This window comes from Rhineura floridana, chromosome 5 (assembly GCF_030035675.1).
Source record: "Rhineura floridana isolate rRhiFlo1 chromosome 5, rRhiFlo1.hap2, whole genome shotgun sequence".
Lineage (NCBI taxonomy): Eukaryota > Metazoa > Chordata > Lepidosauria > Squamata > Rhineuridae > Rhineura > Rhineura floridana.
In genome coordinates this window covers 176,124,292-176,138,873 of record NC_084484.1, presented here as the reverse complement: position 1 = coordinate 176,138,873, position 14,582 = coordinate 176,124,292, and the positions used below count along the sequence as shown (strand labels likewise).

Below are 14,582 nucleotides of genomic sequence, written 5' to 3'. Positions count from 1 at the left end.
TAGATCCCTTACTTTTTTGGGAGCAGGGTCCCAGGAGGGTCTGTATGTCTCCAACATCCTAGGAGCCAATCAGTACAAAAGGGGAGAGTGTTAGTCACTGAGAAAAGTCTTCTAACATGCTTCCTTGGCCTTTCCTGCTGTTTGGAGCCAATCAGAGTAAAGGCAAGTGAGTCAGCCACTGAGAAGACTCTTTTCAGTAGCTAAATCTCTTTCATGCTTATTGGTTGCTAGGGATGTTTGCTGTTGTGAGATAAGGCATTAATAAGAATCTCATTCTCAACTCAGCAGCAAAAAAGAAGGAGAGGTACGGTTGTGACTATCATGAAGGGACCCTGCACTTCTGAATTTGCCACTACACTACTATTCTTACCTGGTGTCAACCTTGCTATGCTTTCACCATTAGGTAGTTGTTATCCCAGTTTGCCCAGGCATTTTAAGTTGGTAAGTTCATACATCTGTTCCTTTTCTACCTTTTAATGCTGTTTTATATTTGTGGTGTTGTAGACAATAGTCAAGAAATCAGGAAAAGGGTAGGACTGGGGAAGGCAGTTATGAGAGAACTAGAAAAGGTCCTTAAATGCAAAGATGTATCACTGAACACTAAAGTCAGGATCATTCAGACCATGGTATTCCTGATCTCTATGTACGGATGTGAAAGCTGGACAGTGAAAAAAGCAGATAAGAGAAAAATCCACTCATTTGAAATGTGGTGTTGGAGGAGAGCTTTGCAGATACCATGGACTGTGAAAAAGACAAATAATTGGATGTTAGAACAAATTAAACCAGAACTGTCACTAGAAGCTAAAATGATGAAACTGAGGTTATCATATTTTGGACATATAATGAGAAGACATGATTCACTAGAAAAGACACTCATGCTGGGAAAAATAGAAAGGAGCAGAAAAAGAGGAAGGCCAAACAAGAGATGGATTGATTCCATAAAGGAAGCCACAGACCTGAACTTACAAGAACTGAACAGGGTGGTTCATGACAGATGCTCTTGGAGGTCGCTGATTCATAGGGTCGCCATAAGTCAAAATCGACTTGAAGGCATATAACAACAACAGATTAAAAACAGATTTTTTAAAATACACAGATAGATGTAACAATACAGTTGTATCACTGGTGCTATACAAATGACCAGGAAAACAAAAATGGGTTGTATTTAATACTACTCCTACTCAGAGTAGACCTATTGAAGTTAACAGACATGACTAACTTAGTGTCATTGGGGCTACTCTGAATTGGACTTAGTTGAATACAACTCAGTGCCTTCGTCTGGTACCTAAGTGATGACAGGGTTGATGCTAGATGGGTCTCCCTTGGGAGAACATTCCATAGATAGAGGAGCTACTGCAAAGAAGTGCTCATTCTCTCACTGCACACTAGGGTTGCCAAGTTCAGGGCCTGAGACTGATCCTGTATCTTTAGGAGAAGAGAAAGTCAGCCAAGTGCAGGTGTTCTTGCAACTCTGTAATGGGAAAAACCACAAGGTGGAATTCTCCCTTCCCCTTGCACAACTTTTAAAGATACAGAAGACCTCTTGGAGGCTTGTCCTGGCCTCCAAGAGGTCTTCTGTATCTTTAAAAGTTGTGGAGGGGGAAGGGAGAATTCCACCTTGTGGCTTTTCCCATTACAGGGTTGCAAGAACACCTGCACTTGGCTGACTTTCTCTTCTCCTAAAGATACAGGATCAGTCTCAGGCCATGAACCTGGCAACCCTACTGCACACCCACCTCAGGCTCTGGACAGGCCCATATGGGAAGAGGCGGTCCTGAAGGTATGGGAGGTTCCAAGCCATGTAAGGCTTTAAAGGTCCAAACCTGAACTTTGCATTGGCCTGGAAACAAATTGGCAGCCAGTGCAGTTGGGCCAGAACCGGTGTGTTATGTTCATGCCTTCTTGTTCCAACTAACAACTGTCTTAATAAATAAATAATAAAAAATAAATTAAATTAAAATAAAAGGCCAAATGTTATATCAGGCCCAGCTGTGAATAAACCTTGGAGCAAAAGACTTAGCTTCTGCAATGCTCTGTGGAAAGTTTTTTGCAACCCAGTTACTTTGGTTATTTGAGGTAAAGTGAGGTTGAGGGAATGCAGAATGGAAGGGAAACAGCTTACAGTGACGTGACTGACTAGAGGCTTCATGGGTCAAGAAATGAAGTTTTAAAAAGAAAGAAACTAGGCCACAGCTCCTGAGGGAGAACAACAAGCCTGGAAAATCAAATTGGGTGGTGAAATCTAAACAGTTCCATTCTGTTCTTGTAGGAAAGATCTTTTGTATAGATACATCACGATACCTTCACCTGTAAAACATTTGTGATGTGTTTCTTTGTCAGCTGGGAGACAACATTGCTTAAATGTCATATTTTTAAATGTCATTTCAAGAGACAATTAATTGGAATTATTGTTACCATCATCATTACTAATAAAAATCTTACTTTTTGCATCATGGTAGGTATGTAATTTGAATCTATCCCAAACCTTTAAATGTCTCATTTTTAAAAGAAATTCTAATGAAATAGAGACCAAAATTATACACAGCCTGTGCTCTTTAATACTCTCTAATACTCTATAGAGAGCCAGTGTGGTGTAGTGGTTAGAGTGTTGGACTTTGACTTGGGAGACCAGGGTTCAAATCCCCACACAGCCATGAAGCTCACTGGGTGACCTTGGGCCAGTCACTGCCTCTCAGCCTCAGAGGAAGGCAATGGTAAACCCCCTCTGAATACCACTCACCATGAAAACCCTATTCATAGGTCACCATAAGTCAGAATTGACTTGCAGGTAGTCCATTTTTAATACTCTATAATCAGCTGTGTAGTCCTGCCAGGTTGGTCCGTGATGCCGTCCTGGAGCTTTTTTTTGGAACCAGCTCCCTCCTGGATTCCTCTGTCTTGAGTGAGCGATTCTTTGCAAAGTGAAAGCCAGCAGGCAGCCAAAGCCCTCATGCTATGGGAAGACCCAGGGGGGCTCTGCTAGGGACAGCAAAGCAAGGGCTGGCAGCCCAACTTCTTGAGTCTCAAGTCTCCGATTAACCCTCCCTAGCTGCTGGTGCTAATAATGGTAGAGGGCCAGAGGCTCCATCTCCCTGCTTAGCACTCCTCTTCTATGCTCCCCCCATATCATAGGGTTGCCATATTGCCCGTTAGCTGGGTTTTACCCAGATTATAGCCCTGCTACCCAGCACCAGTTTAGCCCATGAGGTGGCCTGGATTTTCCAGGCGGGCGCTGAGCTGCAGAGACTAGCGAGGAGAAAAGAAGAGAGGAGTGCATGGAGGGCAAGGTGGGCAGTGCTCAGGGCCGGCACCAGCCTGCCCCAGGCCCCTGCACGCACATTCACGCATGCATGCACAATCTACCTACCTATCTCTCCCTTGACATAAATGCTGGTAGCACTGGGGGCACAACCCTACCATCAAGCAAGATGGCGGCTGAGGCTTCCATAAGGGGCTGATGCCTCTGCCACCATCTTGGTTGATGGCATGCGAGCATGCTATGTGCGTGTATCCCTGTCATCAACCAAGATGGCGGCAGGGGCATCAGCCCCTTAGGGAAACCTCAGCTGCCGTCTTGGTTGATGGCAGGGTTGTGCCCACAGAGTGACCAGTATTTATGTCAAGGGAGAGGTAGGTGGAGCATGCAGAAGGGCATTGCGGGCCTGCACAGTGAGGGGGGATGCCTGGGAGCTCCCTGTCGTGATCTGCAGCAGGGTCGGGAGCCTGGATTTGTGGGATTAGAATATGGCAACCCTACCATATCAGTGAACACAAACATGCACAGGCACACTCACCACTGACACTGGCCAGGGAAGCTTGATCCTTTGCACATCAGGGACAAGAAGGCAATGGTGATGGGCCAGCCAGCTCCACTCAGGGCTAGGGAAGGCAGGAGAGAAAAACTGGAGTGGATTCCAGAAGGACGGATACACCTGGGAGGCCAAGAGGATGTACACATACATCATCCAGGAAGGAAAATCTAGAGCAGAACAGAGGGAAGGATCAAGGGGGAACTCAGTTTGGAATAGGGTTGTCAGGCTCAGGGGTTGAGACTGATCCTGTATCTTTAGGAGAAGAGAAAGTCAGCCAAGTGCAGGTGTTCTTGCAACACTGTAATGGGAAAAACCACAAGGTGGAATTCTCTCTTCCCCCTGCACAACTTTTAAACTACAGAAGACCTCTTGGTTGCCGACCTCCAAGGAAGAGTGTGTGTGTACGAGACAGTGTGGTTAGCCACCTTGTATATTTTTCTCATATCAAGAAATGCTCCCTGTTGTTATTAGACAACAATAGCATCAGTGTGTGTGTGTGTGCGAGAGAGAGAAAATCAATATTGTACGATTGCCATAAACAGGACCAGCGGGATATAGCACTGACTTTCCAGGGTAAGCATGAAGTGGCTCTATTCTACTCTAATTTTGTGCAATGCCATGCTCCCATTGTTGGCTATGCCACACACACCATGGTGACCACTTTGTGAGTGGTGCTGTTGGCAGCGGTCTTCATTTTTAATTCTCTATAACTCAAAGTAATAAACATAATCTATAAAATGGTAAAATATTTTAATTTTATTATTTTTTAAAAAAATGTAGTATCAACTTTTTATTATCATAACAAATTCAATAGAGAAGAGGGAGGGGTGGGCAGAAGAGGGGTGTGACTGCAGGCGGGATGGCTGCAGGGGGCGTAGCATGACTCATGAAGGGATTCTGCACTTATAAATTTGCCTCTACACTACAGTCTATAATAGACTGTTGCTCTCTAATACTAATGTTGTTATATGCCTTCAAACTGATTATGACTTATGGTGCGAAAGAAGATGGCGGCCACGATTCAGCCCCTCTAATCTAAGCTCCGTAAGAAGCCTTTTATTTTATCCCTTTTATTCCTATTTTATAAACACATTTTTAAATTATCAACATCTCTCAATAGCCCAGCAAAGCAGCTATTTACTTTCTACCGGCAAATGTTTTTCTTCCTAGTGCTAGCTGGATAGATAAGCTAGTTATCTTTCTCTCCTTTCTGACAAGCTCTTGTCTCCTTTCGGGCTGCACGGAACTGTATGAAACTGCAGCCGTGCTTGTGTTCCTTTTCTGGGGTTTGGAAGGTTGAGGGCACCCCTATACCTGAACCAGTGGATTATAATAACTGACAACATACCTTGAAAAACCAAACTTACTGAACTAAATTTGTCTCCAAGAGTTAAGACAATAAACGGATAAAATGGTCCTGACGAGGCAAAGATATAGAGCATTGGCTGACAGCCAACTTCTACAGCCACAATCTCTTCCTCACCAAACTGCCCAGCCGAAAATTACTGACTTCTTCTCTCAAAAGAATCTTTCACAGACGCGAGATCAAAGAAGCCTTGATATGGAATCCCACCCCACGACGCCTCCACTGACCTTGGATTGGTCAATAAGTCATATTGACACTTTTCTTCCTACCAGAGAGGTTTCGTTTTCAACTCCATTGAACGTTGAATTAGCAGAAGCTAATATATTAGCTGGGGAGATTCAAGCCAGCTGCCTCCAATCTCAACAACAACCTTCTCCCTCCCCCCCCCCGCTCCTACTTTCATCTTTGAACAAGAACACGCCGACTGAGGAAAATACATCAGAAGATATACCACCATCATCTCTTGCCACCATTACGGCGCTTCTGCTATTGGTTCTAGAGGACCTGAACTCAATTAAGTCTTTCTGTACTGAAGCATATGCCCTTTTAAAAACACTGACATTAACAACTAAAAATTTTTTACCTAATATTTCATCGGGAATGGAGGCTACCTTACGCAAAGGAAAAAAGTCGACTCCCTTAAAAATTCTTCCAAAAATTCTTTTTCAATCAATCAATCTACTCAACGCAGAAAATGCAAGAAACACAAAAAAGGAGACAAGAAAGTTAAGAAAACCAAGAATTTAAATAATGTTAAATTCCTATCATATAAGAAATTCAATTTCAAGCCGTTATTTGAAATCTTGAAAGCCTATGATTGTTTAAAGACACATCCCCTATTAGGCTACCCCCTTCAGATTCTACTGAGACAAATATAAAAGCAAATACTACTAGGAGATCTGAGCCCCTTACTAGTCAAAATGTTTCAGTAATTTTATCTCCAAGCTATCCAATTCCTCCCACAAATGCTAAAGAAGTTGCTAGACCCACACCAAGAAAAAATGCTTTAGTTCTCCACAAGGACAATCTTTTATCTCATAAAGTTATTGAAACTGACCTGTCGAAGAGTCACATGAAACTAGTTCTGGATCAAAACAAAGTGGCCCTTTTAAATTATCCCAATTTTCCGAGGCGACAAGGCTACTACCCCGATAAATACCACTTCTGTGAGCACCTAAAAGCGCTCTCTTCGTTACAAATTACACCTGAGGAGATAAGTAAAATTTCATTCCTTTACAGTAATAAACCAACAACTAGAGTAATAATAACCTTTGTAAATAAGCAACACTCAAAGAAGTTTTACACTTTAAAACCTTATTTGGAGGATCGTGGTTTATTTATAGTCAACTGTTTTAAGAACATAGCCAACCCGATACCACTGCTGGTTAGACCCCTGTCTTTGAATTCACCTTTAAGTAAATCTATCACATTTAATTCCGACTCTCCTCTCTCTCTACAACTGTCTCAATCAGACCATTATGACCAGCCAGAAAACCTACTAAATGAATCACAAGAGTCAGAGGACCTCCAGTTACTAGAAGTCTTTCCAGAACTGCCTTTAGAAGAGCAAAGGAAAATAATTAGTAGACTTGATCGGCTTAAGGGCGATTTATGCCAACAATACAAGAACTCTCCTCCCCTACTTTCGCAATATGATAACGCCCATATGATTCCCCCAGCACTACTGTCTCGAGAGTCTGATCCCACAGTGGTTTCTTGGACGGATAGGAGATTTCTGGCTCCAAATGAAATCGGATATAATAGTCAACCACCACAGCCACTAAACCCCCAAGTTAGTGTGGGCAAACTCCCCACCACAAATGTCAGTGTAATAAGACCTGAATTAGAGCTAATTTCCCCCTGCCCCGTTCCAAACCACTGAAATCCATTGTGTCAAGATGTGGATAACTTAACAATTGATCTGCAAAGTGATCCTCCTGTTACATTATCTCCAGCACCATCTACTATACTATATTGGAATATAGCGGGCTGGAAAAATAAAAGTAACAACCAGGAATTACTATCTTTCCTTCATGGGTTCGATATTCTATGTTTTCAAGAAACATGGTTGACAGATGACCAACCTATGTTGATTAATGGATTTAAATGCTGGACTAAGCCTGCCGCACGTAAGGCCCAAAAAGGTCGGGCCAGTGGAGGTTTAGCCCTCCTAATTTCTACTGACCTAAATGTAGTAGTATCGGAGGTTTTATGCCCACCCCCCGCAAATTGCCAGGTCTTAATTATAACACCGAAAACATCCCCAGAACTTCTCCACCACTTTATGTTTCCTTTCATCTGTATCAATGTTTATTTTCCACCTTGCTGTCCAGTCCTACGTAACCAGCTTTGGCATGATTTTCTGGACTTTATTGATTTAATTTACCAAAAATATCCCAGTTATAGTTTAATAATTGGCGGGGATTTCAATGCGATGGGTCCCAATCTCTTAAGATCCTTGGATCATTCAGATCTAATGTTAGGAGACCCCTTTTATTTGCCCCGCACATCATGTGACAAGACAACAAATATAAATGGCCACAATCTGTTTAAGCTATTGATTAAAGCACATCTATTATGTCTTAATGGATCGAAATTTTACCAGTCCAAGGGGTTTTTCACTTTCATCAATAGTAAAGGAGCTAGCGTGGTCGATTATATCTTGGTTTCTCCCCAGTTGTTAGAAATTGTAAATAAACTAGATATACTAGATCGATCCGATAGTGACCACCTCCCCCTATTATTGTCCCTGTCCTCACCAATTACTCAAGCACCTAAATTACAAACTTCGCCCAATCCTTTAATATCCCAAGGGCCAAAACGACGAAAATGGTCCACTCTTTTATTAGAGGAGACTAGAATACTATTAATGTCCCCTAGGTTTATGGATCTACGACAAAAAGCTACATGTCAAACAAATGACATTGTAAAGATTTTTGAACAGATTCTTGATCAATTCCATCCTGCTGTCACCTCATCAATTGTCACCCAAGCTGGTTTTCGAACAGGCCTTAAGTCATGGTTCGATAAATATTGTAGGGCTAAGAAGAAACAACGTTGTTATCAAACCCGTTTTACAAGGCTACACTATTTGGAATCGGCGGTTGCCAAACTTTTACAATTAAAAAAAGAATACAATAATTTATTGAAAAATAAAAGATTATCATATTCTATTAAATTTTGGCATCGCCTTGACCTAGCAGCCCGCCAAGGAATTCAGCAGGAATTTTGGAGCCTGATTCACGTCTCCCTTTATGATAAATCTATAAATTCAATCCCTCCGATTCTTCCAGATACTTGGGTCACACATTTTCAAACTATATTTGGTGAGTTAATACCATCAACCCAAAGTTTGCCATCTCTTCCTCCAGACTCTCCAGTATGGCCCCCAGTGTCGGTCGAGGAAATTGACAAATTAATCAAGTCTCTACGTTTAGGCAAGGCCCCTGGCCAGGACATGATTCCTCCCGACTTATACCAAGCCTACTCCCTATGGTGGTGCCCCATCCTGGCGGCTCTATTTACTAAAATAAATAATACTGGATGTATTCCCCAGGGGTGGAGAACGAGCATAGTGATTCCGATATTCAAGAAGGGTGATCCTGCCTTACCTTCAAATTATAGACCTATCAGCCTTCTTGATGTTGCAGCAAAGCTCTATGGGCGATATTTATTAAATAAACTCCGTGATTGGGATAGGGAACATTCCATTATATCTGAAGTCCAGGCAGGTTTCAGAGAGGGAGCCAGCACGCTGGACCAATTGTTTATATTGCATCATCTCATTGGGAAAGTTAAAAAAGGCCCATTGCATTCTCTTTACTTAGCGTTTATTGATTTTGCCGCAGCCTTTGATTCTGTCGATCGCACTTTACTATGGCAGAAACTAGATAAGGCTGGCTTAGATAAAAGGCTTTTATGGCTTCTTCAAATCCTCCATTATGATACAGTCATAAGAATACGCCTGGGACTTAATGGTACGCTTTCCCAAAAAATCCCAATGATGAAAGGAGTCAAACAGGGATGCATACTGGCGCCATTTTTATTCAACTTTTTCATCAATGATATTGTTCCAGTAATGGCCTCACCAGAGTTTTTTCCTCCAGCGGTCAGGAACAGGAAGGTGCCTGTTCTACTTTACGCTGATGACTTACTTCTATTATCACAGAACAAGATTGGCCTTAAATGTATGCTTTTGGCACTACAGGAATATAGCGATTCCCAATCTTTAAAAATTAACTATTCAAAGTCAAAAATAATGGTGTGTGGGAGATACAGCAGATCCAGAACCATCTGGAGACTAAATGGCCACACTCTAGAGCAAGTATCCTCCTTTAAATACTTGGGAATACGTATAAACAACCAATTACACTGGTCCCACCAGTTAGCGTATATCAAACTACAAGCTCTCAGAACATTGGGCCTATTTAAAAAAAATTTTTTTTACTCAAAGGGTGGCCAACTAGTAAGACCTATGCTCAATCTCTATAAAGCTAAGCTTCTTCCCACAATTTTGTATGGAAATGAGATCTGGGGCCACTCACTAAGGATGACCCTCGAGTCAATCCAAAATACTTTTTTTAAACAAATCTTGGGCCTCCCAAAAAGTACCCCAGCCGCTCATGTGAGACTGGAATTAAATGCCCCTTCCTTAATGGTTAGACTTGATTTATCATTTCTACGCTATTGGAAAAAACTTTCGCTCCTCGACTCATCCTCCCTGGTAAAACTATGCTGGGAGGACCAAATGGAAAATGGGGGCTGGGCCTCTAACTTTTTTGCCCTTGGTTTCCAATATCTTTTGACGCCCACCCTTCTTACAAATTTTAACCCAGACGCGCTACGTAATTTCATGTTCGAACATGGCCTACAAGTGGATAGAGCAGCGATCGCCACCTCATCCTTTTCCCATTGGTTTCCACATATTATGCCAAATGGTACAGCCCTTAATTATTTTGATATACTAACGTTGGCCCCCCTGCGCAAAGCATACACTGAGCTGAGATTCCAGGTAGTGCCTTCAGCATATTTACAGGGCAGATACCTTGGAATTCCTATTGGTGACCGTTTATGCATAGCTGGATGCAAGGTACCTGAGGATTTGGTACACTATATGCTTGTATGCCCAATGTTCTCTCTCCCACGTGAAAATTTTTTAAATCCATTGATTGCCACGAGGAAAGACCTTAATAGTTCCCAAAAAGTGATCCTTTTATTATCTTCTGTACAACCCCACATTGTGTTATCTACAGCCAAGTTTGCCTTGGCAGCAAAGAAACTTAGAGTCAAATGTGCTAATAGCTGTAATTGAACTTATTAGCAAATTATTGCTTGTTTTATTTTAGTCTTGTGTATAGTTATGTTTTATGTTTTGCTTTTGTAACCACCTTTGGCTATATACATTTAATAAACAAACAAGACTTATGGTGACCTTATGAATCTTTTTGGAGGTATTCATAGAGTTTTCATGGTAAGAGGGTATTCAGATGTGGTTTACCATTGCCTTCCTCTAAGCCTATGGCACCCAATATTCCCAGGTGGTCTCCCATCCAAGTACTAACCAGGCCTGACCCTGCTTAGCTTCTGAGATCAGACAAGATCAGGTGTGTTCAGGGTAGTATGGCTGTAGGCCTAATACTAATAGACTGTAATAAACTGTTACTTCAGGCAGGAACAAATAGCAGAATTATATTTTTCAAATGTCATTTCGAGAGATAATTAATTCAGCTTCTATTCCTCTTTTTTAAAAAAACTTATTTTTCCAATCATGGTAGGAAATCTAAATTGTATCCATCTCAAACCTTTAAATGACTCATCTTTAAAAGTTTCTGAATAAAATACAGAGCAAGATCATACCGAGTCTATGCTCTTTGATGCTCTCTAATAGAGATTTTTTTTCTGAGGAAGGTTGTACATTTGGCTGAAAAGGGACTTACAAGAACCAATTGAAGAAATACATATTTAAAATACTTCCATCCTGGGCTGACCAAGATCAGAGTGCTTGGGCCCTCTCTCTTGCCTCAAAGGACCTTGGAGGGAGCTGTTGCCTAGCAACTGCCAACTGCCAGTCAAGGAATTCTTGACTCCATCTTGGGCTGAGTGAGTTCCAGTTGCTCTGCTCCACTCCTTGCCTCAGAGGATCTTGGAGGAGGCTGTTGCCTAGCAACTGCCAGTCAAGAAAGTGTTGCCTCCATCTTGGGCTAAACAACTTCCAGTTGCTCAGCCCCACTCCCTTGCCTCAGGGGATCTAGCAGGAAAGAACAAAGATGAGGGCAATGTTGGCTGAATAATCCTGGTTCCATATGGACACCCTGTCATTTCTGTTCCTGTACTAAAATTGAGTGTGGCTTTCTTTCGAAAATCATTTGTAATCTGCTGTGAGAGCTTCTCGGGGCTATAAAGTGGGACATAAGTATTCTAAATACATCCTAAATGAGTAATACAGTGATTTTCAAACTGTTTCTTGGAGGAACCCTGGATTGTCCCAAAGCTAATTGTTCCTTTATTTATTAAAATATCTATAGCCAACTTTATTTTTAAAGTTCATCAGGGCAGCCAACAACATGAATTAAAAACATTGCAAACCCATGTAGAAACATATTATTTTCTTTCTTTTGTTTTTTAAAAAATACTGTACTGACTAACTGGTTTTTAATTAGCCTTTGATCAGACTAGACAGTAACGGGGGTGGGGGTATAATCAGGGCGACCAAAAGTTATTTGGAAGAAAGCTGTCTCGGTCTGGGATCTGAAAACCAATAAAAGAGGAAGAAGACAAATGTCCTGAGTGAAGGAGTTCCACAGCTTTGGAGCTATTGTGGAGAAGCCCCTGTCCTCTTGTATTGCCCCTCAGCATACTTCAAACAGTGGCAGGCTGTCCAGGTGTCCTACTTTACAGAGGACAGATCTCTGTTTGAAAGGTTGTCAGAGGGCAGTCCTCTATTTGATAGCATGCTCTATTTGAAGTGTAATCTGGTCAAAATCTGGTTGAAAGATAAAGGACCCTAAGAAGACAGAGCAGGGCTCTGAAGTTGCCCATCAGCAGTGAGCACCTGGACAAAAGATTGAGCAGGAGCACAGGTCACTTGGACACAGCTTTTCCTACTGTGGTGAGGTGCATTGAATTTCTATTTAAATTATAGTGATTATAAATCTGCGTTTATACTTATAAATTAGTATATGCAAATCTCTGCCCTCTTTTTGGGTGATGCATTTCCTTTTTTTCAGCAATGTGTGAGTGGTCACCCTAAACAGTGTGTCACATGAGGTGGGGCCTCTAATGAAACTCTCAGTTAAAGGGTAGGTTTTTCTGTGAGCACATTATGAGGTGTTCTTTAGTGAGAAGATCAGTAATGGCAGACAATCCCTGAAATGCAGGCCTTCCATGAATGTCCCCTGTTATGTGCAGCTACAGGGTATTTTTTAAAAAAAACAAAAACGGGTACACTGCATTCTCCATTCATGTGGGTTGGTGGTGAGGTCCAAAGCACCTCATAGAGCCACATGTGAATCAAATTTCAGCTTAGAATATTTCCCAGATTCCTCTGCAACATATTGGGGGGGGGTTTCTGTGGTGGATTGGCAGGGCTGGGCTATAAGCTGGGCTATGGGCAAGCAGTTGAGATAGGCCAGAAAGCAAGGACCAGGAGCTGTAAGGACTGAAGAGTAAATCAGATCCAAAGGACAAGGCAAAGACAGAAGACAGAACTGGAGAAAAACCAAGGATGCAGGCATATGCTAGAGGCTTGGAAGACCTTTTTGCTCAAGGAAGTTCTGTGTATTCCTTCCTGTCCAAGAGGATCCAATGAATAGCCAGACCAGGGCCTGATGGTAGCTCACTGAGATGTTGTCAAATTCAGTTCAATGGTTCGCCACAAGGGGCTGCTGTCCATAGATGCCAGTAGTTCCTTATATACTCTTCTTGAGAGGGGCCATAGAACTATGATATTCTTGCGTGCCTCCCCAATCTCCGAGCGGTGAGATTTCAGGGGTCCCTGTGCTCATCCAGGGTTTGGTTTCCTTTGGGAAGAAGTTCAGTGGAGACTGTGGTGTCTTTATGAAATATGGGTTATTTATTTACACACATTCCAACCTGAGCTTAGGATGGAGGGGTTCTAGGCATCAGCAGTCCAATATCCAGCTTTTCCATCAGTGTTACAGGAGGCATCCTAAAGCCATTGTGCAGAGAGATAGCCTCTTTGCCTGCCTCCAATTCCCAGCCTTTCTCCAGACACACTCTCAAAACACTCAAAGCACAAACCTCTGCTAGCCGCCGGGGTGGGGGTGGGGGTGGCTCTCCTGCAGAGTTTAAATGACAAAAGAATCTTCCTGGCTCATTCACCAGTTGCTGGGCACCTGAAAGACCCATTAGCAGCCTGGCCACGCTATTAGCTTAACAAAAGAAATTCATCTGGCCAGCAGAGCCAGCCCCAAGGCACAGGATTCCAAATCAGAGGCTGGAAGGGGACTCACAGGGATCATCCATTCCAACCCCCAAACCACAACAATATGCTAATACACAATTTTAGTTCTCCTGTTGTGGGAAGGGACAGGACATCCTCCTCCTCCTCCTACTAAACCAAATATAGCTATTTTTCTCCTATGGGTGTGGGATACAGTGCAAATATGGAACTCAACCATTTTGCAAGGGCTTCCACATTCAATTAAACAAATGGGTCAGATCTAGGTGTGCATTCTTTTGCGCATGCCAATGTGCTTTCTTTCAAAAACAATGAGAAATTTGGCATGCAGATAAGTTCACAGAGGTCGTATTGGAGCAAAGCTATCAGGCAGCACCTGCTGAATATTACCAGAAGGTTGTTCCATGTTCCTTGATAGAAGTGCATCTATGACAATAATAAGAAAACATTCTGATTGGAGAGAACACTGTTGTTTCTTGGCCAGTGTGGTGTGTTTGAGGTTAATGGAATGTATATTTCTCTGGAGAGGTTACAGTTTTCTGTCTCATGCTGTAATGTTCCATGCATGAAAACATTTCACTGTAGAGCATGAAAGTGTTTCAGGGGGAAAAAGTGTACTTGTCGATAAGGATAGATCCTAAACTGGCGCACAATCAAGAAAGGTCTTTCTTTTCAGGAGGCGGCTGCATATTTGAAAGAGAACTCCAGCTTTAGGGATAATTAAGTCCCTTCTGTTCAAAACAACACACTTCTGTATGAATCGAGAAAGCCCTGGCCAGGGAGCACATACTGCCAGCTCCGTCAGTGGCCTGAGAAAACTGTTGGAAGCTCAGCAAGGAAGCTCAGCCCAGGCAGCTTGTGCCAACAGCTGCTGAAGAGACCATCAGTTGGCCCGAGAAGTCTCTGCTGCTCTATCGTTTATTCTACTTACTTGTTGTAGTATCTTAAAATTGTAAACAGCCTTGGGTGCCATGGCAAAAAGGCA

The 14,582-nt window shown here is 42.4% G+C and overlaps 1 non-coding gene across 1 annotated transcript; it reads right to left on the bottom strand.

Annotated features, from left to right (window-relative positions):
• Positions 1 to 10,690: 10,690 nt before the first annotated feature.
• LOC133386384 (5S ribosomal RNA) lies at positions 10,691 to 10,809 on the bottom strand. The gene has a single exon (XR_009763125.1). It is a non-coding gene; the product is annotated as a 5S ribosomal RNA (ribosomal RNA).
• Positions 10,810 to 14,582: the final 3,773 nt, after the last annotated feature.